Below are 21,872 nucleotides of genomic sequence, written 5' to 3' on the forward strand. Positions count from 1 at the left end.
AAAGTGGCAGTAATAAAGCCTCTCCTGAAAAAGCCAAACCTTGACCCGGAAAATGTAAAAAAAACTATTGTCCAATATCAAATCTCCCATTCCTCTCAAAATGTTATTGCTGTTGTGCAGCAACTCACTGCCTTCCTGAAGACAAATAATGTATACGAAACGCTGGTCTCATTTTAGACCCCATCATAGTACTGAGACTGCACTCGTGAAGGTGGTAAATTACCTTTTAATGATGTCAGAACAAAGGCTCTTTAAAAAAAATGTTATTTCACCTTTATTTAACCGTGTAGGCTAGTTGAGAACAAGTTCTCATTTGCAACTGCTACCTGGCCAAGATAAAGCATAGCAATTCGACACAATACAACAACACAGAGTTACACATGGAATAAACAAAACATACAGCCAATAATAAGGTAGAACAAAAGAGCAAAAAGTCTATATACAGTGAGTGCAAATGAGGTAAGATAAGGGAGTTAAGGCAATAAATAGGCCATGGTGGCAAAGTAATAACAATATAGCAATTATACACTGGAATGGTAGAATAGATACTGGGGTGCAAAGGAGCAAGATAAATAAATAAATACAGTATGGGGATGAGGTAGGTAGATAGATGGGCTGTTTACAGATGGGCTGTTTACAGATGGGCTATGTACAGGTGCAGTGATCTGTGAGCTGCTCTGACAGCTTGTGCTTAAAGCAAGTGAGGGAGATATGAGTCTCCAGCTTCAGAGATTTTTGCAGTTCCTTCCAGTCATTGGCAGCAGAGAACTGGAAGGAAGGACGACCAAAGGAGGAATTGGCTTTGGGGTTGACCAGTGAGATATACCTGCTGGAGCATGTGCTGCGAGTGGGTGCTGCTATGGTGACCAGTGAGCTGAGATAAGGCGGGGCTTTACCTAACAGAGACTTGTAGATAACCTGTAGCCAGTGGATTTGGCGACAAGTATGAAGCGAGGGCCAACCAACGAAAGCGTACAGGTCGCAATAGTGTGTATTGTATGGGGTTTTGGTGACAAAACGGATGGCACTGTGATAGACTGCATCCAGTTTGTTGAGTAGAGTGTTGGAGGCTTTTTTATAGATGACATTACCGAAGTCGAGGATCGGTAGGATGGTCAGTGTTACGAGGGTATGTTTGGCAGCATGAGTGAAGGATGCTTTGTTGCGATATAGGAAGCCGATTCTAGATTTTATTTTGGATTGGAGATGCTTAATGTGAGTCTGGAAGGAGAGTTTACAATCTAACCAGACACCTAGGTATTTGTAGTAGTGCCTTCCAGAGTAGTGATGCTGGACGGGCGAGTAGGTGCGAGCAGTGATCGGTTGAATAGCATGCATTGTTTTACTTGTGTGTAAGAGCAGTTGGAGGCCACGGCAGGAGAGTTGTATGAAATTGAAGCTCATCTCGAGGTTCGTTAACACAGTGTCCAAAGAATGGCCAAAAGTATACAGAATGGTGTCATCTGCGTAGAGGTGCATCTGTCCTTATGCTCCTAGACCTTAGTGTCGCCTTTGACACCATCGATCACCACATTATTTTGGAGAGATTGGAAACCCGACTTGGTCTACACGGACAAGTTCTTGCCTCATTAGATCTTATCTGTCGGAAAGATATCAGTTCGTCTCTGTGGATGGTTTGTTCTCTGACAAATCAATTGTATGTTTCAGTGTTCCTCAAGGTTCCATTTTAGGACCACTATTGTTTTCACTATATCTCATGGTGATGTCATTCGGAAATACAATGTAAACTTTCACTGCTATGTGGACGACAAACAGCTGTACATTTTGATGAAACATGGTGAAGCCCCAAAATGTCCTACCCTGGAAGCCTGTGTTTCACACATAAGGAAGTGGATGGTAGCAAATGTTTAACTTTTAAACTCTGACAAAACAAAGATGCTGGTTCTAGATCCCAAGAAACAAAGATATATGTTTGATATGAAAATTAATCTTCATGGTGATCAAGAATATGTCAAGGGCAGCTTTTATACATCTTCGTAACATTGCAAAAATCTAAAACTTTTTGGCCAAAAATGATTCAGAAAAACTAATCCATGCTTTTGTCACTTCTATATTAGACTACTGCAATGCTCTACTCTCCAGAACACAGATAAAGCACTAAATAAACTTCAGTTAGTATTCAATTTGGAAGTCTTTATGGTTCCAGACTTCTTCCATTTAAGAATGATGGAGGGCACTGTGTTCTCTGGGAACTTCAATGCTGCAGAAATGTGTTGGTACCCTTTCTCAGATCTGTGCCTCGACACAATCCTGTCTCAGAGCTCTATGGACAAGTCCTTTGACCTCATGGCATTGTTTTTGCTCTGACATGGACTATCATTTGTGGGACCCTTATATAGACAGGTGTGTGCCTTTCCAATTCATATCCAATCAAGTTGTAGAAACATCTCAAGGGTGATCAATGGAAACAGGATGCACCTGAGCTCAATTTCAAGTCTCATAGCAAAGGTTCTGAATACCTATGTAAATAAGGTATTTCGTTTTTGTGTATACATTTGCAAACATTTCTAAAAACCTGTTTTCGCTTTGTCATTATGGGGTATTGTGTGTAGAGTGATGAGGACTTAAAACATTTTTTTGAATAAGGCTGTAATGTAACAAAATGTGGAAAAAGGGAAGTGATCTGAATAATTTCCAAATGCACTGTATGCTGTTTAGAATGTAACTGACACAACAACTCTGCGATGGTTTTCCAGACACAATGAGAGAATGTGAAATGTAAGCCACACAGTTTATGAGGCACTGGCTGTTTGTGTGCTGATATTTTTTAATTGCTTCAGACAAATTTGTTTTGAGACAAGTGTCAAATTCTGGAACATTAAAGTGCATTTCGGCGGATGGAGCACGTAAAAGGCGTGTCCTCAGGGAGTACTGTGATGCGCTGGTAATGAGTGGAGGTAATGAAAGACTTCACACTGACAGATGTATCCATTTAAAATAGTAATAACAACAGTTAAGATGGCAAAGAGCAAATTACACACAACTTTCATTAAAGCACATGTTTATCCGAGCTCTGCAGGGACCTGTCATTTTTATCCAGTTTCCAAGAAAATAAGGGAATGCACAACTATCATTGCCCCTCAAACAAGGTCAAGATGGTGATAGAGCCTTGAAAACATGTGCAACAGGGTTAGGTTCCCCCTGAGGACAGGCTTAATTCACAGTGTTACACTGTATATCCACTATTGTGGATACCAACATGTCATCAGAAAGGTCTTCACTGAGGCCTGCTCTTCATCATATGATATGGAGGTTAGGATATACAGTAGTCCAAAAGTTGATGCTGTTAAGGGAATGCACTTATTTATGAATGATGATAGCTGTATTTCTTCAGGAAATGCAAGCTATTCTAGGAATAGTGATATCTATAAAATATGCTATATTTAAGTTGCATTTCAAATCTATCGCTCTCACATGCTCATTTCTGCTAGCTTACAAACAGGCAAAGAAAGGTCAATGAATGTGGTTTTGTATTGATTAGCTAGCTAACGTTTTACCAGTCAGATGAAAGCTAACGTTGGCAAGGTAGCTAACCAACAAGCAAGGAAAGCTAGATTTATTTCGCCAAGTAAGGTTTTTCATATAAGGCTGAAGTCATCATGTCTAAACTGCTGACCTAAACACTTGTGTGTAATCAGAGTACAAACAAATATGCACACAATAAGCTAGCGAACATCCCTGGCTGCTATGATAGCCAGTTAATGTTAGCTAGGTAACATTAGCCAACGTAAAACTAATGTTAGATAATGCAAATGACCAATTTATGCACCAGAATATATAATTTATTCTTCCACAACACATAGGTAACTAGCTAAATAGGTTCTAAGTAGGATGAAAGTCAATGCCGAACTGCTAGCTAGCTACCTTACAATGCATGCAATGGGCATTGCAAAACTAGCTAGGTAGGTTACTTCATAGACCAAGTTACTGTAAGGTAGCCAGATTTCAGACAAAACATTGCAGTTAGCTACGCTACATGCCCTTAACTAAGAACAACCAAAACCAAGAACAACCAAGACCACAACCGAGAAAACAAAGTTAGTTATGAACCGCATATTGTCAGTTAATGGTTGAACCCATAAACGCACATGTAAACAGAATCTCAGTTTAGTTGTGCACTGCAAGTGTGCAAATGCATGCTAGCATCAGACAATTTACCAGACTCGATTGACAGCATCGTTGTTTCAAACATGTACATTCCAGCTCCGGCATACGCTCCCTCTCCTGCCTTCTTGTCATTCTTGTAATCTAAAATTGTGCTGACTGATTAACACAGTGTCAAATATGAGTTCCCAGAAAATCTGAAAAATTATTAAGGGATGCAGCCAGGTAAAACAACATCAGCAACAGCGAAGTCTGCTCAAAATAATTGAGGTAATTAAGCACGTGTAGTAATGAGTGGATTTGTGTTTCACGTGCAAAAGTGATTGCTTCGGATGAAAACGCTGTATCTGCTTTCCTTCCCCGTTGACGTGATAGGCCATAGCCTTGAGTACCCCAGGCCAGATTATACTAAACCTCTCTCGACTTGCTTATGTAACAGTATAACGTTAGACCGTCCCCTCGCCCATACAGGGGCGCGAACCAGGGAGCCTCTACACACAACAACAACAGTCACCCACGAAGCATGACCTAGCCGCGGCACTTGCAGAGCAAGGGGAACCACTACTTCAAGGTCTCAGGGCCAGTGACGTCACCGATTGAAACGCTATTTAGCGCGTACCGTTAACTTAACTAGCCATTTCACATCCGTTACACTTAAATTGTGCGCCATGCTGTGCGCAATCAATAGAAAATGAGATGCTTGCTAACCTGGTTCGATACCTGACTAAACAAATCTGTTTTCAACAGATCAACTGTTTTAGACGATTGTATTTTAACCAAGTAAGAGAAATTAACATTCAGTCAGTACTGAGTGAATTAACAAAATTATTTTGGAACAAACGCTTCCAGACTGTCCGTTTAAATGGTCTGTCAAAATCAACATTTCTGGAACGGGTTTGTAGTGTAATGGTTAGAGTTATCACCTGTGGATCTGAAGTTTGTGGGTTTGCCTCCCAGAGGTCATAAACCATTATCTTGTTTAAAGTTTTGACAGCTCCCTCAAGACACAAACACAGATTTATTTTTAATTTACTAGGTGGCTCTTATAAGAGCCTTTAGGTCCGTGGAGTGGCAGGCAAGTGGTGGTGTGTACTACTGCTTGTATCTTGCTAGAATGAAGGAGAGACCAGCTCTCAGACTGGTTGTTGCCCTCATCCATGAGATGTACCTACGGTACTGCCCAGGGACACAATGCTTTATGGCAGTGGGATGTATTGTGGGCATGTTCCTGTCAGGGGGAAATACAAGCTAGCCCAAGTGGACCTGACAAACAACTTTTGCCAATTCAAATGCATGCCATACATATGGTACTTCGCACACTATTATTAATATTTAAACCATATGTTCTGTTCCAAATCTGTGAGTACTCCCATCTGTTTTCATATTTATACTACCATTTATAAATGTGTGAATGTATGCTAATTGGACAGTTGAGTACAGCATTTTTAAGGGCATTTGTAGCTAAATGATATAGAGCACCTATGCATTCTCATCTGGATCTTCACAACTAGCTAACTAGCTAACCGCAACCTCGGATGATTACTCCTGGCTAGCGTTTCCATCCACTTAGCCTGAAGCTAGCCCGGCCAGAGCTCCTGTGCTACCACCGAAGCATACTCCTGGGCTACAATATCCGGACCCACGACAGGTCTATCGATGTCACCGTATGAAGAGGCATAAACAGACTTAACCCCATCGCGACGTCCCACCCAAAGGCTAACTTTCTAGCCCTTGCTATCTGCTTGCTTGCTAATTTCGGCCTGCTAACTGCTAGCTTGTTTAGCCCCGGCCTACTAACTGTCAGCTTGTTAGCACAGGCCTGCTAACTGTCTGAATCGCCGCATCCCCAGCCAGACCAACCACTCACTGGACCCATATTTACTTTCAATCTCTTTTCGATTTTTAATTCGATTATACCTTCCGGTAACCTGCCTCACCCAATGTGATACGGAATCGCTATTATTTTTAATTTTTAGAACACATTCAAGAACCTCCAGAAGCTAACCAGCTAACTAGCTACAAGCTATTTAGTCATTGTTAGACACTGCTAGCGGCTTTTACCTTCTGCACAGCGAGCCAGTTTTTTTAACCTGGATAATACTCGCCAGTCTAGCTTCCCTGTCCCATCCACCGCTGCCCCCTGGACACTGTTCACTTGGCTACATAGCTGATGCATGCTGGACTGTCCATTAATCACGGTACTCCATTCTGCTTGTTTATGTTTTATCTGTCGGCCCCAGCCGCACTCAGGCTCTGTGTGTAGTCAATCCGACCCTCTGCCTATTCAACGCTATTTTACCTTCTGTTGTTGTGCTAGCTGATTAGTTGTTGTTGTCTCACCTACTGTTTTAGCTAGCTCTCCCAATCAACACCTGTGATTACACCTGTGATATGCCTTGCTGTATGTCTCTCTCAAATGTCAATATGCCTTGTATACTGTTGTTCAGGTTAGTTACCATTGTTTTAGTTTACAATGGAGCCCCTAGTTCCACTCTTCATACCCCTGTTACCTCCTTTGTCCCACCTCCCACACATGCGGTGACCCCACCCATTACAACCAGCATGTCCAGAGATACAACCTCTCTTATCATCACCCAGTGACTGGGCTTACCTGCGCTGTACCCGCACCACCATACCCCTGTCTGCGCATTATGCCTTGAATATATTCTACCATGCACAGAAATCTGTTCCTTTTATTCTTTGTCCCCAACGCTCCAGGCGACCAGTTTTGATAGCCTTTAGCCGCACCCTCATACTACTCCTCCTCTGTTCCGCGGGTGATGTGGAGGTAAACCCAGGCCCTGCATGTCCCCAGGCACCCTCATTTGTTGACTTCTGTGTTCGAAAAATCCTTGGTTTCATGCATGTCAACATCAGAAGCCTCCTCCCTAAGTTTGTTTTACTCAGTGCTTTAGCACACTCTGCAAACCCTGATGTCCTTGCTGTGTCTGAATCCTGGCTCAGGAAGGCCACCAAAAATTCTGAGATTTCCATACCCAACTATAACGTTTTCCGTCAAGATAGAACTGCCAAAGGGGGAGGAGTTAGCCTGCAAAGTAATGTCATACTTTCCAGGTCCATACCCAAACAGTTCGAACTACTAATTTTAAAAATTACTCTCTCCAGAAATAAGTCTATCACTGTTGCCACCTGCTACCGACCCCCCTCAGCTCCCAGCTGTGCCCTGGACACCATTTGTGAATTGATCGCCCCCCATCTAGCTTCAGAGTTTGTTCTGTTAGGTGACCTAAACTGAGATAGTCTTAACACCCCGACAGTCCTACAATCTGAGCTAGATACCCTCAATCTCACAAAAATCATCAAGGAACCCGCCAGGTACAACCCTAAATCTGTAAACAAGGACACCCTCATAGATGTCATCCTGACCAACTGGCCCTCCAAATACACCTCCGCTGTCTTCAACCAGGAACTCAGCGATCACTGCATGTATCCGCTACGGATCCGCAGTCAAACGACCACCCCTCATCACTGTCAAACGCTCCCTAAAACACTTCTGTGAGCAGGCCTTTCTAATCGACTTGGCCCGGGTATCCTGGAAGGACATTGACCTCATCCCGTCAGTTGAGGATGCCTGGTCCTTCTTTAAAAGTAACTTCCTCACCATTTTAGATAAGCATGCTCCGTTCAAAAAATGCAGAACTAAGAACAGATATATAGCCCTTGGTTCACTCCAGACCTGACTGCCCTCGACCAGCACAAAAACATCCTGTGGCGGACTGCAATAGCATCGAATAGTCCCCGCGATATGAAACTGTTCAGGGAAGTCAGGAACCAATACACGCAGTCAGTCAGGAAAGCTGAGGCCAGCTTCTTCAGGCAGAAATTTGCATCCTGTAGCTCCAACTCCAAAAAGTTCTGGGACACTGTGAAGTCCATGGAGAACAAGAGCACTTCCTCCCAGCTGCCCACTGCACTGAGGCTAGGTAGCACGGTTACCACCGATAAATCCATGATTATCGAAAACTTCAACAAGCATTTCTCAACGGCTGGCCATGCCTCCCGCCTGGCTACTCCAACCTCGGCCACCCTCAAGGTACTAAACGATATCATAACCGCCATCGATAAAAGACAGTACTGTGCAGCCGTCTTCATCGACCTTGCCAAGGCTTTCGACTCTGTCAATCACCATATTCTTATCGGCAGACTCAGTAGCCTCGGTTTTTCTGATGACTGCCTTGCCTGGTTCACCAACTACTTTGCAGACAGAGTTCAGTGTGTCAAATCGGAGGGCATGCTGTCCGGTCCTTTGGCAGTCTCTATGGGGGTGCCACAGGGTTCAATTCTCGGGCAGACTCTTTTCTCTGTATATATCAATGATGTTGCTCTTGCTGCGGGCGATTCCCTGATCCACCTCTACGCAGATGACACCATTCTGTATACTTCCGGCCCGTCCTTGGACACTGTGCTATCTAACCTCCAAACGAGCTTCAATGCCATACAACACTCCTTCCGTGGCCTCCAACTGCTCTTAAACGCTAGTTAAACCAAATGCATGCTTTTCAACCGTTCGCTGCCTGCACCCGCACGCCCGACTAGCATCACCACCCTGGATGGTTCCGACCTTGAATATGTGGACATCTATAAGTACCTAGGTGTCTGGCTCAACTGTAAACTCTCCTTCCAGACTCATATCAAACATCTCCAATCGAAAATCAAATCTAGAGTCAGCTTTCTATTCCGCAACAAAGCCTCCTTCACTCACGCCGCCAAACTTACCCTAGTAAAACTGACTATCCTACCGATCCTCGACTTCGGCGATGTTATCTACAAAATAGCTTCCAACACTCTACTCAGCAAACTGGATTCAGTTTATCACAGTGCCATCCGTTTTGTCACTAAAGCACCTTATACCACCCACCACTGCGACCTGTATGCCCTCGTCGGCTGGCCCTCGCTACATATTCGTCGCCAGACCCACTGGCTCCAGGTCATCTACAAGTCCATGCTAGGTAAAGCTCCGCCTTATCTCAGTTCACTGGTCACGATGGCAACACCCACCCGTAGCACGTGCTCCAGCAGGTGTATCTCACTGATCATCCCTAAAGCCAACACCTCATTTGGCCGCCTTTCGTTCCAGTTCTCTGCTGCCTGTGACTGGAACGAATTGCAAAAATGGCTGAAGTTGGATACTTTTATCTCCCTCACCAACTTCAAACATCTGCTATCTGAGCAGCTAACCGATCGCTGCAGCTGTACATAGTCTATCGGTAAATAGCCCACCCATTTTTACCTACCGCATCCCCATACTGTTTTTATTTATTTACTTTTCTGCTCTTTTGCACACCAATATCTCTACCTGTACATGACCATCTGATCATTTATCACTCCAGTGTTAATCTGTAAAATTTGAATTATTCGCCTACCTCCTCATGCCTTTTGCACACAATGTATATAGACTCTTTTTTTTCTACTGTGTTATTGACTTGTTAATTGTTTACTCCATGTGTAACTCTGTGTTGTCTGTTCACACTGCTATGCTTTATCTTGGCCAGGTCGCAGTTGCAAATGAGAACTTGTTCTCAACTAGCCTACCTGTTTAAATAAAGGTGAAATAAAAAATAACTAAAAAAAATGTCAGATTTGTAAATACAGTTGAAGTCAGAAAGAGAGAGAATGATTTATTTCAGCTTTTATTTCTTTCATCACATTCCCAGTGGGTCAGAAGTTTACATACACTCAATTAGTATTTGGTAGCATTGCCTTTAAATTGTTTAACTTGAGTCAAATGCTTTGGGTATCCTTCCACAAGCTTCCCACAATAAATTGGGGTAATTCCGGCTAATTCCTCCTGACAGAGCTGGTGTAACTGGACATTTCTCCAAAAAGTACGATCTTTGTCCCCATGTGCAATTGCAAACCGTAGTCTGGCTTTTTTATGGCAGTTTTGGAGCAGTGGCTTCATCCTTGCTGAGCGGCCTTTCAGGTTATGGCGATATAGGGACTTGGTTTACTGTAGATATAGATACTTCTGTACCTGTTTCCTCCAGAATCTTCACAAGGTCCTTTGCTGTTGTTCTGGGATTGATTACAATTTCTTTATTTTAGGTCGCTGATTTCTTTTGATTTTCAAATGATGTCAAGCAAAAAGCCGCTATGTTTGAAGGTAGGCCTTGAAATACATTCACAGGTACACCTCCACTTGACTCAAATGATGTCAATTAGCTTATCAGAAGCATCTAAAGCCATGACATCGTTTTCTGGAATTTTCCAAGCTGTTTAAAGGCACAGTCAACTTAGTGTATGTGAACTTCTGACCCACTGGAATTGTGATACAGTGAATTATAAGTGAAATAATCTGTCTGTAAACAATTGTTGGAAAAATGACTTGTGTCATGCACGAAGTAGATGTCCTAACCGACTTGCCAAAACTATAGTTTGTTAACAAGAAATTTGTGGTGGTTGAAAAACGAGTTTTAATGACTCCAACCTAAGTGTATGTAAACTTCCGACTTCAATTGTATGTATATTTTTTTGTTCAGGGGGTGGATCAGCTTTAATATTGAGGATAGATTGTTGCTTCCATCAATGTAATTGTCTGCATCATTTCCATTCCCCATATCTTTTTTGATAAATACAGTATATACACTAGCGTTCAAAAGTTTGGGGTCACTTAGAAATGTCCTTGTTTTTGAAAGAAGCTTGCTCGATTGTCTTAGGAGAGGTCATGGGAAAATGTTCCAGTTTACTCCATATTGGCTATGGGTTTCTGGTTTTTCACTTCCCTTTGGAAAATCAGGTGTTAATATTAACTAAATACTAACTACATGATTTCTGTTGCCATTTGTCATTGTTTACTTCTACTTAAGTTTTATTTCTTTGTTATGCTGTATTATAATGTTGTATAATAAGGTTCCATCTATGTCCATCTATGTAATAAGGTTCCATCTATGTCTACACTGTATTTCTGATCAATTTGATGTTATTTTAATGGACAAAAAATGTGCTTTTCTTTCAAAAACAAGGACTTTTCTAAGTGACCTCAAACTTTTGAACGGTAGTGTACTACAGTAGCGATGTTGGAATTGTACTTCAAACTATGTGTAGGCAGGTTGCTTAGGATTCAAACTTTCTCAAACTGCCTAATTCATACTCTTAGAGGAGGTTCTTCCTCGTGAATTTCCTTTCTTTTTCGGCTTCAGACCAATGCCTATTCTCACTGAAAACAGTTGTTTTGTTTTTTAAGGAAGATATATTTTGCATCATTTGCTGCAAATGTTGTTTATACTGTTTTGTATAATCCATAACTAAATATATAATAACTGCTTCTTGCAATGCCCAACAGTCTACATAATGTTGTAGGCCTACAGTATTTTGCTACTGAAAATGTATGATTGCGCAACAACAGTTTTGGTTCGGGAAGGGATTCTGAATGTACACTTTGCCTGAGGACATCGCATGACTAGCATTGTAGTTTACCATTATACAGCAGTATACAGCAGTATATCTCTTGGTGGTGAAGTGATTTAATTCCACACAAAATATAATTTCAGATGATGATACATGCCATTCAAACAGTGCACATATGTCACTTAAAACAATGTTCATCTATGCTATAAAATGAGTGTACAAAACATTAGGGAGTCTTTCCATGACATAGACTGACCAGGTGAATCCAGGTGAAAGCTATGATCCCTCATTGATGTCATCTGTTAAATCCACCAATCCATGTAGATGAAGGGGAGCAGAGAGGTTAAAGAAGAATTTTAAACCTTGAGACAATTGAGACATGGATTGTGTATGTGTGCCATTCAGAGGTGATTGGGCAAGACAAAAAAATGTAAGTGCCTTTGAACAGGGTATTGTAGTAGGTGCCAGGTGCACCGGTTTGAGTGTGTTAAGAACTGCAACGCTGCTCAACAGTTTATCTTGTGTATCCAGAATGGTCCACCACCCAAAGGACATCCAGACAACTTGATACTACTGTGGGAAGCATTGGAGTCCACATGGGCCAGTATCCCTGTGGAACGGTTTCAACATATTGTAGTCCAATCCCCGATGAATTTAGGCTGTTCTGAGGGCAAAAAAGGTGTTCCTAATGTTCTGTACACTCAGTGTACATTTACCCTGACGGGTCATAATGCATTACTTCTGCATGCATGACATAGATGGTTGAGAGGAGAACGTAACGTGGTCATCCATATGGATGATGAGGCCGCTTGGTGACTTGGTAAATTGCATTCAATGGAGCAGGGCAGTGGTTCTCATCGGGCAGATTCTGGTGTATTGGCTTGGACCAACCCCTTCATCCCATGGCCTAGCTGTTGTCTCAGGTACAGACAGTCAGTGAATCATTAAAGGTCAATCGACTCCAATGACAGGCCATAACAGTACCTCAACCTTGTCTGATGGAGAGAGGAGGAGTGCAGGTTAGAAGACATTGCTGGAGTGTACCGCAGGGCTTCTTACCTGTGCATTCATTTGTGGCCTGTAATTTTCCTGGTAACAGAGAGCTGCTCTGAAGACAGTTATAGAACTCTCTGTTTGGTGTTGTTTGGGAGTCACGGTAAATGATGGATGGTAGGTCATTGAATGAAGATCAACCTTTTCTCGTGTGTGAGAGTGTACAGTGTGTGTGCGTGTTCGTGCGTGTGTGTTTCCACTCAGTGCCGTCTCCTTCTTCTTTATTCCAGGTGGGGTTCTCCCCCTATTTATCCTGATTTAGTGTGGACAGATATTATTTTAAACAATGGTGTGGCCAATGACTCGAATCGGTGGTGTGAAATTTTGGAGGATGTGTGCGTGAACGTGTGTGTGTGTATGTATTTGTGAACTGTAGCTGTTGGAGTCTCTTTGTGGCACTAAGAAATGCCTCTCTCTCTGTCAGCCTGCATGGAGATGGGCTGTGTGTGCCACAGCACTCCTGCCCACACGCCTAATGGCTGGGATGCGGAAATGAGTTGCTGGCTCTCGCTGTGTGTGGAGGCAGGGGATGTGTTAATTGAAAGTTAGGATCACTTTGTGACCATTACAGGGAAACCTGAGATGTGTTAACGCAGTGGAGTCAGGCAGCACCTGCTGTCACCGGCTAATTGTGTTGGGTTTGGTCATGTCTGTCAGCCAGGGCTCCCATCATGCTCTGCCTCCAGTTACATCTGTATTATTACCAGGGTTGACATTACAGCAGCCACAGGGGGGTTCTGGGTAACCTGCGACCTCACTGCCATGTCTCAGAAAGACATGCTTCCAAATAATAAGCAAATATTCTTTTATGTCTTTAATTTTGTGGTTAATTCAGTGTTTACATTTGAGTTTTAGAGCCTTACATTTATTTCCGTTTCATGTTGTATTTTGTTTTTATATGTTGTGTTTGTAGGGGATATATTGATTTAAGCAAGAGAGAGAAACGAATGCTATGCATTTTAAATTCAGATTCACTTACATATGCATGATGCACTCCTGAACCAGGATGCTGTGAGGATGACTGGTGGGGAAGCCATACTGTGCTTATAAGGGCCAGCTAGGGGCAGCTATGTATAATCTGATTTAGAATGGAGCAACCTCCTATTTATTTTTAATTGTCCCACTGTAGCATTTAAGAGCTATTGATCCCAGGAAAAGCATTAAATGACAGAATCACTATTACTGTTAATACCCTGCTTGGGGAAGGTACATCAAAGGACATTTTAATGTCACTGACTTTCTAAGGGAATTTGAAGGCGGGGTTTGAACAGGCTGGCCAATGAGTGAAAAGGACACACAATAGACAAACGCAGAAAAGAATGTGAGGGCAATTTGCAGCTAATCAAATTGTATCTGAGCATTGATTTTCAAAGTAGAAGTTTATGCTGCATGAATTTCAAAAGCTGACACCATTGAAAAGTCAAATGCTGTGTTCTCATGGTTAATCCTTTAAACTGTGAGTGGCTACTGGGAAATGGTGTATTGCTATTCACAGAGAAAGATACAGTATACAGTTTATAGTGTATTATATTGAGGGAGAGACCTGTAAAATAATGGATTGAGGGGAAAAAAATTATGAGGCTCATAGGTTTTGACAACTGTCTCCTGTCAGATATTGTTCAATCAGCGCATTCATGTCTTCAAGCTTTGTGTGGTTGCATCAGATATCACACCTTTAATCTAGCTAGGCCCTTTGTTGAACAGTTGCCTTGCATCCCCTCTACTTGCAAAATATGGTCCTTTCAAGTGACACCTCCCCCTTCTTCTGCCACCAACCCCAGATGTTTTGATTAGCAGCGACTCGTATGCTGGTCAGATCCCGGGATTAATGATGGATAATTTGCCTAAGGTTGGCATGGCACACCGCCGCACTGCCAGCCTTTGGATGCCATATGGGCAGAAGCAGCTGTTTTCATTACTCTCCCTTGCCCAGATGTGTCAAACAGGATGCCGGCTTCAATCCACAGTCTTGCTGGCACTTGGTGGGGGGTGCTTTCTACTAGCCTGGCAGCTAATTACTTTAATGTAGCCGAGGATGGAGGCCCTGTGTGTTTTTTAAAGGCCTTTTACAAACAGCTGAATGCCAGCTGTCACCTCTGTGCACAATGAGGGAAGACAGATAGATGGTGCCCGAGCTACTGATGAGTGTGGCCATGGGCACAGACACATCCCAGACCAGGGGCAAAACAGAGGCAAACAGGCCTCCTCTCAGGAACAAAGGGAAGGTCATCTCAAACACACGCCGCAGAAAGCCACCGCCACCGCCACAGCATCACACTGACTCCTACAGTCAGACAGTGAACTGATAAACGTCTGCTGCTTTCAGATAACACCTTTTCCATGAAGCTCATGTTGTCAGGTTTGTCCTCCCAACCTCCAGAGATGGTTGTTTATGTTCTGTAGATAGAATCAGTCTCTGATGCTGCAGTAATGTGAGCAGGGGAAGCAGAGTGCCAAGTCACAGCGAAGACCACACACAGGATCAGCTGGCACAGGAGCAGAGAACACAGAGCACAAACAGAATGGAGGATGGTGCCAAAATGTCAGCCGTGTCTTTACACAAGTTTCCAGGGACCAGAAACATGTGTTACAATGTTCCCAGTTACTATAGAGTAGCTCTTTGTTGTTCAGTGTTACAGAAAGTCCTGAGATTTGTTATAACTGGTCATTTTTGTTGTTATTAGCATATGTAATACAATTCAGAAGATGTAATATTTCCCCAGAAAACATACATTGACACTTGTCAAACTGTTTGAATAATACAGATGATAGCTCAGCACATTCAATCAATATCATCATTACAGCAACACAGGGCATCAATATGTTTTCATTTTAGTGAGTTTGTTTTTTCTCTCGCTTTGGTACTGTTTCAAATCAAATCAAATTTTATTGGTCACATACATGTGTTTAGCAGATGTTATTGTGGGTGTAGCGAAATACTTGTCTTTCTAGCTCCAACAGTGCAGTAATATCTAAAAAAAAGTAACATCTATCAAATTTCACAACAATACACACAAATCTAAGTAAAGGAATAAATTAAGAATATATAAATAGATGGAAGAGCAATGTCAGAGCGGCATAGACTAAGATACAGTAGAATAGAATAGAATAAAGTATATGCATATGAGATGAGTAATGCAAAATATGTAGACATTGTTAAAGTGACTAGTGTTCCATTATTAAAGTGGCCAGAGATTTCAAGTCTATGTATATGGTAGCAGCAGCCTCTAATGTGCTAGTGATGTATGTGGAGAAATTTCACAACTCTTAGTACAAAACTTTAAGCACATTTTCAATTGACTTAAGTACACAAAATCACACAGTAACTGTTTCACCAAGCCTAATCAATGTTTCATGTAGAAATCCAACTGTGCTTAATGGTTAATCACTTAACCTTTTGGTAAACCTATAGATTCTAAACTGTTTTTTTCTACTATATAGCGACTTTGAGAACTACAGGAAGAAAATGTGTGTTTATAAAGTATAAACATCTAAATTACATGTATGATACATAACCATACATAATGACTACTCGTTATTAGTAATTGATTTAACATAGTGGTAACCACAATTGGTCACTGTATAAAAGGGTGTGTGTGAACACTTGCAATTTCTTTCAACATGGAGCAGGTTAGACAGCAAGGGAGAGGGACCCGTCAGAGAGGTGGACATGGGCCCCGTCAACGAGGTGGACATCAGAGAGAGGGATGCAGACGGCAGGAAACTGTTGTGTCTAATGAAGTCTGGGCCAGAGGTCTTACCATGGCAGAGGCTGCCAGATCAGTTCACCCCAATCTTAAAAGAGAACATTTTGCCAAGAAAACCAGTAAGTCTGCAAGATATGCTCTATGCTTTACCATTACATTTACAGTAAACTACATATTGTCAGTGGTGGAAAAGGTACCCAATTGTCATACTTGAGTAAAAGTAAAGATACCTCAATAGAAAATGACTCAAGTACAAGTGGAAGTCACCCGGTAAGATACAACTTGAGTAGAAGTCTAAAAGTATTCGGTTTTAAATATACTTGTAATGAGTACGATGGGATACAGAGTGCTAGATTTCAAGCGCAGGGCTGGGCGCATCAAGGTGTTTTCTGTAAAGGACCACAGGAGGAGGCAGGTAGCTGGCTCCAGGGGCAAGCAGAAGGTCATACACAGGGACTCCGAAAAGTTAACAGTACAGGCAGGGAAAAGGCTAATAGCGTAGTCCGGGAGATCAGGTAAGAGGTTGATGACAGGAAATCTGATAGGCAAAAGTACAGGCAGGGAATAGGCAAAAAGGCATCGTTAGAGAGGATGGCCAAATATGGAAATAACAGCACTCCAAATAGAATGTGTATCAAAACAAACAATACCTCACAATGATGGGGTGCGAAGAACTGAACTAAATAGTGTGTGTAAATGACATACAGGTATGTGAACAGGTGATCAGAATTCAGATGATTGGGATCTGGAGAGTGAGCTGCGTTCAGGGGATCTATGTTTTTGAGAGTGTGAGCTGGGAAGTGAGCTGCGTTCAGGGGATCTATGTGTTTGAGAGTGAGTTGGAAGCAGACTTTACAATACTTAAGTATCAAAGGTAAATGTAATTGATAAAATGTACTTATGTATGAAAGTAAAAGTACAAGTACAAATATAAATAATTTCAAATTCCTTATATTAAGCAAACCAAATAGCACAATGTTATTGTTTTTCAATCTACAGATAGCCAGGGGCACACTCCAACACTCAGACATCAATTACAATTGAAGCATTAGTGTTTAGTGAGTCCGCCAGATCAGAGGCAGTAGGGATGACCGGGAATGTTCTCTTGATAAGTGTGTGAATTGGACCATTTTCTTGTCCTGCTAAGCTTTCAAAATGTAACGAGTACTCTTTCAGTGTCAGGGGAAAAGTATGTGGTAAGGCCATTGAGTTGAACGATGACACCTTTCCCAATGTTGCATCCATCAGCCTACCAACAATCTCCCTCCTTTTGAAGAGACACCAGGTATCTATAAAACATATTTACTTGGTGCCTTTTTGAGAGAAACAACAACCGGGTGAAATAACTGCGATCCAAGTATGTTCAAGTATAGCACTATATACTGTATTACTGTTACTATTTGATACACATGCTACTTGACAATATCATATTGGAACTATATTGTAAACATAACTAACCAAAATATATGTTTAGATTGTGATGGTGCTTGATGCTGCTGTGAACCGTCACAAGTATATCTCTGTTCATGAAAAGGACCTCAACCTGGCCAAACTCGGCACCATGGGCGGAACCTCATCGACCAACGGGCGACCGTCAAATTGCCTCGACAATGTGGGGGAAACATCTCCATGTGTGCAGCTATCTCTGAAGATGGTGTGGTAGGACATAGGCCATTACTTGGATCCTACAACGCTGCACACCTCATTGTGTTTCTCAAGGAACTTGAGCAGGCCTGTCAAGGTGATGGGGTCACCTATGTCATTGTGTGGGACAATGTCAGGTTCCACCATGCAGAGGTAGTTCAGGTATGGTTTCATACCTATCCCCGGGTTTGTGATCCTATACCTTCCCTCATACACTCCTTTCCTCAACTCTATTGAGGAATTTCTTTCATCATGGTGGTGGAATGTGTACAATCGCAATCCCCATGAGCGTGCCACCCTCCTTCTGGCCATGGATGAGGCATGTGACGACATCAATGCAGACCAATGTCAAGTTTAGATTCGCCTTGCCAAAAGGTTTTTCCCACGGTGCATGAACAATGACATTCACTCTGATGTGGATGAGAATGTATGGCCAAATGCTCAAGACAGGATTGGATGCAAATTAATGTGTGCTAAACGTTATGTTTTATTTTCATTCAATTAATTTGATTGATTAAATAAATTTCTTACATTTGATCACATACAGTACAGCTATGTAGCAATTATATCTGAAGAATAAAATGCTTTCTTTGCATGAATGATTGTAGAGGATGTCTTCATTGATCACACCTTTGATTATACATTGGTTAGATATTATGGAAATTTCAGATTTTCTGTCAATTTTGTTGGGTAATGTAAGTGTATTGCCTAAGGTGAAAACGGTGTAATTTATAGTACTGAAGCATATTCCGTTCAGCAGCAGTACTTCTAACGGCGATTTGAAACACATCTTGCATTGTTTGCTATTGGATTAACTGGTAGTTAAAACGGCTAAATTGAAAAGACATCATTATGTTGTGTTTTGGTGATTAAACCAAGAGATGCTAACGCTGTAGACTTAGCTTTTCGAAGGGATTACCTTTACACCCCGTAGGCTTAGCTTCTCGAGGGATCAAATTTACACCCCGTAGGCTTAGCTTCTCGAGTGATCAACTTTACACCCTGTAGGCTTAGCTTCTCGAGTGATCAACTTTACACCCCGTAGGCTTAGCTTTGCGAGTGATCAACTTTACACCCCGTAGGCTTAGGTTCTCGAGTGTTCAACTTTACACCCCGTAGGCTTAGCTTCTCGAGTGTTCAACTTTACACCCCGTAGGCTTAGCTTCTCGAGTGTTCAACTTTACACCCCGTAGGCTTAGCTTCTCGAGTGTTCAACTTTACACCCCGTATGCTTAGCTTCTCGAGTGTTCAACTTTACACCACGTAGGCTTAGCTTCTCGAGTGATCAACTTTACACCCCGTAGGCTTAGCTTTTTGAGTGATCAACTTTACACACCGTAGGCTTAGCTTTTCAAAGTGATGCTTTGACAGATGTACTGTAATTGGTGTATGTCTTTACCACAAGAGTAATGTCAGTCAATACTAGTGTGACTTCAGGGGCAAAAGACAATGGAAGCTATGCCTTTGTTCTCTGTCTCCAGACATTACATAACTAATGTACACAGAGCCCTGGGTAAATATAATGTTTTCTTGCCTTATGGGACACTCAAGAGAGCTTAAATTCATGCATCTTGACTTGAAGAGTCATTGAAGGTTACACTATTGATATGACACAAAACATGAGTGGATCATGAGTTCAGTCTGTGAAACCCTTTTCTCCAGCTCACCCGAGCTAGCACTCAGTCACTTGGGGGTTTTGTTGTTGTGTTCAGTATTGATCACAAGCTTGTTTGCTTTTATTAGGGGAAAAGATGGGAATGAAGTGCATTTAGCAAAAACAAAAGATGCTCATTAAGTAAGAGTAAGCATTTGTCCCTCTGTATTTTTTGGCTACATTTTGCCCAATTGACTTAGCTACTGCACCATAAGGGTAGGGAAGAAGCGAATCCTTAAACGATTATTATTGTACAGACAAATTGTTCTTTATTTCTCTGTTGTGGCACATAATTGGATATCTGTTGTTTTGTTTATCATTGCCTGCCTCATGTAATCTACTGTGTGGTGAGGAACCCCTTCATTGTCCTTCTTTAGTCATGCTCATTCATGGGTGTCTGCGTCTTCTCCCATAGGAACCCATTATTTTCCTTTACATGCAAGAGCTCACTGGATTGTGCATCATACTCACTGAGGGATTTGACACTTGTTTTGTAGATCTCATGCATTTGTACAGTCTGCTCCTGTCTAGTGCAGGGGTGCTTCTCATTTTGAAAGCCCGACTCAATGTGAAAGCGTTCATATTGAAAGTCACATGTTTGGAGAGAGCATTAAGGGTTATACTGTGGGAGAATGAAGCATAAAGGCAGGGATACCTCATCAAGCATGAGCTTGATTTTCCAAAATCGCAACAAATTGATGATAAGATTAGATCTTGTTTGCACCTGTCACCTATTAATTTCGTAATTGTTAGTGTGCAATTGCTTGCTTGTAGCTTTTAGCATTACCTGAAATCAAGTTATAAAACATTGTCTATGTTTGAAACAGTACTTCAGTCATTATTCATTTCGTTAGTTGGATACTCCCTAGTGAGGGGTCTCCAACTGGTCTACGACTAGCTACCAGTAGCTCGCAGCCCACCTATGAGTAGCTCGCCAAACAATTCTGAAGGTACATGCAATTTTCACATGTTTCACCGCAAACTGTCATAAACAAATCTCACAAGTATCAGACCCCACAAGCTCCCACAGTTACTATCTATTCAATGCAACATTTACATCATCCCGTCCCTGGTTAGCCACTATTGGCTTAAAAAGACAAACCTAACAAAATCTGCCAATTAATATTGCATCTGTCTATGTGTGGTGCGCACGTTGTCTATCACTCCGTGTGTAGCCAGTTTATGTGATAACCGTCTTGTGTGTTGACAGAAATACTTTCCCAAAACCTTCTTAATTAAATGTTAACTGAAAAGTAGCCTTACATGGCAGAAGTATATAATGAGTAAGTATATCATTTGCCATAAAATGAGCAGCAGCAGTATAGAACCATCGCTAGACCGACACATTAGATGGCAAATTTGTCATGCCCCGTTTACATTGTGATGTTAAGCTAGGCTAGGTTGTAGATACCATTGTTGCTAGCAACTTCCACCTAATAATAATCATCAATAACAAATGTCCTTACCATTACAATAAATTGAAACTGGAGGAAACAGTCATTTAATATAACTAACTGAACAGCTTATTTAACATTACTATTAAAATAGTACTCACTTATAGGAACGGATAAATGTTTACATCTTGCTAGCTGTCCCATAAATCGAACCAGAAAACCACATTGTCATCTTCTTCTGTGGTTTGGTAACTTCCTGTTCTTCGACGGACTCTGGCTGACTGAAGACGACGCAAAGTTGGAAAAATGTACAAGTATGCGGCTTCCGTTTCGAAATGGAGCCTTGAACCGCAAGGGGGCGTTGCTTTTCCACTTTTTTGTGGACGTTCGCATTAAAATGACATCTGGCCCAACGTAACGGAGTGCAGAATGTCTTCTGATGTGATTTAAGCATTGATATGAACTCGGAACATCCAATTGAGTTGTTTCTCTATGAACAATTGTTATTTTAAGAATAAAAAACAACATAATTTGGGAAAATATCAAAAAGAATTTGGGAGAATTCTTATTAGGCCTCCCTTAGTTGTTTATTAACCTTTATTTTACCAGGTATATTGACAGAAAATAGTGCACTACATTCTCTTGTACACTAAGGACCTCGGGAAGAGTTACAGGGGAGAGGAGAAGAGAAGAATGTGCCTGTCACACCCTGATCTGTTTCACCTGTCCTCGTTATTGTCTCCCCCCCTCCATTTGTTGCTTGTTTTCCCCAGTGTATTTATCCCTGTGTTTCCTGTCTCTCTGTGCCAGTTCGTCTTGTATGTCCAAGCCTACCAGCGGTTTTTCCCGTTTACCTGCTTTGCCTTTTCTCCTTTTTCTAGTCCTCCCAGTTTTGACCCTTGCCTATTCTGGACTCTGTACCCGCCT

The sequence above is a fragment of the Oncorhynchus masou genome, chromosome 22 (assembly GCF_036934945.1).
Source record: "Oncorhynchus masou masou isolate Uvic2021 chromosome 22, UVic_Omas_1.1, whole genome shotgun sequence".
Classification (NCBI taxonomy): Eukaryota; Metazoa; Chordata; class Actinopteri; order Salmoniformes; family Salmonidae; genus Oncorhynchus; species Oncorhynchus masou.